The 2,489-nt window shown below is 39.9% G+C and overlaps 1 protein-coding gene across 14 annotated transcripts in view; it reads left to right on the top strand.

The window, feature by feature from the left end:
* The window catches only part of WWOX (WW domain containing oxidoreductase), a 1,143,691-nt gene that overhangs the window by 637,828 nt on the left and 503,374 nt on the right, over positions 1 to 2,489 (top strand). The gene's annotated exons all lie outside the window — the stretch shown is intronic.

Here is a 2,489-nt window from a genome sequence, read left to right on the forward strand (position 1 = left end):
CTAACGGAGGATTAAGATGGACCGTAGGTAGGAACGTATTTGGAAGGATCCCCTCTGGTTCTTCACTTTCCTCTTTGGAAGGAAGAAACCAGAGGGGGTCCTTCTAAATCCTCCTAAAGGGTCCCCTCCGGTTCTTCCCACCTCTCTGGTGATGAGGAAGGAGCTGTGTGCTCGTTTGAAACCTATTGAGAATGGAGTGGCCCCAACACCAAGTGTCTTATTGTAAATGTTTTCACTTTTACTGCAGTTACTTTAATGGTGCCTAAATGATAAATGTTAATAACTAAGCATTTTTGCTTAAGAAAGCACAATGGTATTAGCCTGCCAGACTGCAAACGTTATTTGCTTTATGGAAGGGATTTCAAATAAGGGGTTTTGGTGGTTGTATTTTTTGCCTCCACAGTTATTTATGGAGAAAGTATGGGCCATTGCATGTTTATAGTATCTGTTTTTTATGGATGCCCAAGTTATTATTTTTTATTGGTTTGGGTACTTATTTTGCACATTTGTAAACAATTATGTAGTTACACAGCTGTTGTACCATAGAGGCCATATGCATTTCCATGTTAAGAGAAAATTCCATGAGGGATTCTCACTGGATACCATCATAAAAGAATTATTATGGTGCCAAAAAAATAAAAAAAAACCGACTAGCTCAGAAGTTATCATTGGGTTTTTACAGTATTTGGAGTTAAATGAATGTGATGCTTTTTTGCTCACTTCAGAGTTGGAGACAAACTTTCTAACTGAATATAAGGGTTCTATTTCCCACAATTGAGTAGAAAACATGATGTGTAACAGAAATGAATTTGCCAGTCAGAAGTATTTGTCTTTTAGAAAATTAATACACTGGGCCAAGCACGGGTGGTGCATGCCTGCAATCCCAGGTACTCTGGTGGCTGAGGTGGGAGGATCCCTTGAGCCCAGGATTTGGGGCTGCAATTTGCTATGATCACACCACAGCACTTTAGCCTGGGCAATGTAGTGAGACCCTGTAGATATAGCTTAGGAGACGTCCAGTGTTTCTGAAGGATTTGTTTTTAAAGGAAGTATTCATTTAGGTGACACATATTTATTGAGATCCTAATATATACCAGAATTATTCTGTTGGTTCCTATGGAGGAGACATGAATAAAGAAGTGGGTATGACTGAGGCGGTGAAGGAGAAGAATAGGAGAGAGGAAGATAGGGCTGACTCCGGACCTGAAGAAAATGGCATCTGGGGCTTTTAAAAAATAATCTGAACTAAGGACTCATTCAGCACATTTTTTTGAATCTGTAGGATACCAGGTGCTCTGGGTAGCAGGGGGGTTGGGGGGGTGAACGGACAAGCAGAACTTATTTCCAGCAGAGCTAAAGGGTTTTGGTGAAGACTGTGAGCCCCCATGACACACAGCTGGTTTCAGAAATCCAGGTGCCTCGTGTATCATCTGTGTGATTGTGGGTGATCACTTTCCTCCCAAAGCCCGTTTTCCTGCCTTGACCTGATCACAGGCAGAGTCACTTCAGGTAATGTGTTTAGCTCATAGCCTGGCACACGGCCATCCACACAAAATGAGTGACTATGGCCGAAGGGTCATTCTGGGGAGACTTCCCCGTGGAAGCCCCGTGAACCATCCCTGCTCATTTCTTCTGTGAGACCACCATTTGCTAAGTCTTCTTTCCAGTGAGGTGGGATCAGGCACGGAACAGAAATCAAAAGCTAGCCTTAAAGGAATGCTCAGTTTCAGGTGGACAGTCTCATGTGCACTGAAAAAGTCAACATGTTATGGCAGCCCCGAAGGAGGAGTCTAGGTGAAATGCCGATAGATGGGAGATGTGTGTGTGGTAATTAAGAAGGAGGAGGGGGACTGTAAATAAGATTATTTTAAAGGGAAAGAGATCCTTCAGTACTTTGGAAGAGTATTTTGAATAAGCTAGACAGGTAAGTTAGATTGTTCTATCTGAAACTGGTTTATGATATTTCCATATATATTTCCTCTGAAGTACAGTGGTAACATTTGTAATTTACCAAATGGAAAGTATCACTTAGCTTTAAGCTGCATCATGTTAAGAATACATTTGTAACCAGTGGTATCATCTTTTTCTCTTATTATAACAAGCACCAATCAAAAATAAAACGAACAAATACGTGAAGGAACGAAAGAAAACCCGGCATTTATTGGCAGGATTTTTCTGCACAATATTATTTGTGTCCCTTTGTTGTTTTATTCATTTTTAGCACGTTTTCACCAAAGTGTTTTACTCTAAGCTAGTCTCAATTCCATTTAAAGTGAAAGGTTTTTTTTCAGTTTAGATAATTTACATATAAAAGCGTTACTGTACATTTTATAAAACGGCAGTGTTCAGAAAACAACGATTTCAATTTAATCATATTGTCATTCTGCAAGTTGAAATGCCTCAGTCTTGCTTCTTGGTCTTTCTTACAATATTCCTTCTTGTCCTAATTTTAAATGGTTAGTGTTTGAAAATTGATGTCCTTTTTTTAG

This window comes from Callithrix jacchus, chromosome 20 (assembly GCF_049354715.1).
Source record: "Callithrix jacchus isolate 240 chromosome 20, calJac240_pri, whole genome shotgun sequence".
Classification (NCBI taxonomy): Eukaryota; Metazoa; Chordata; class Mammalia; order Primates; family Cebidae; genus Callithrix; species Callithrix jacchus.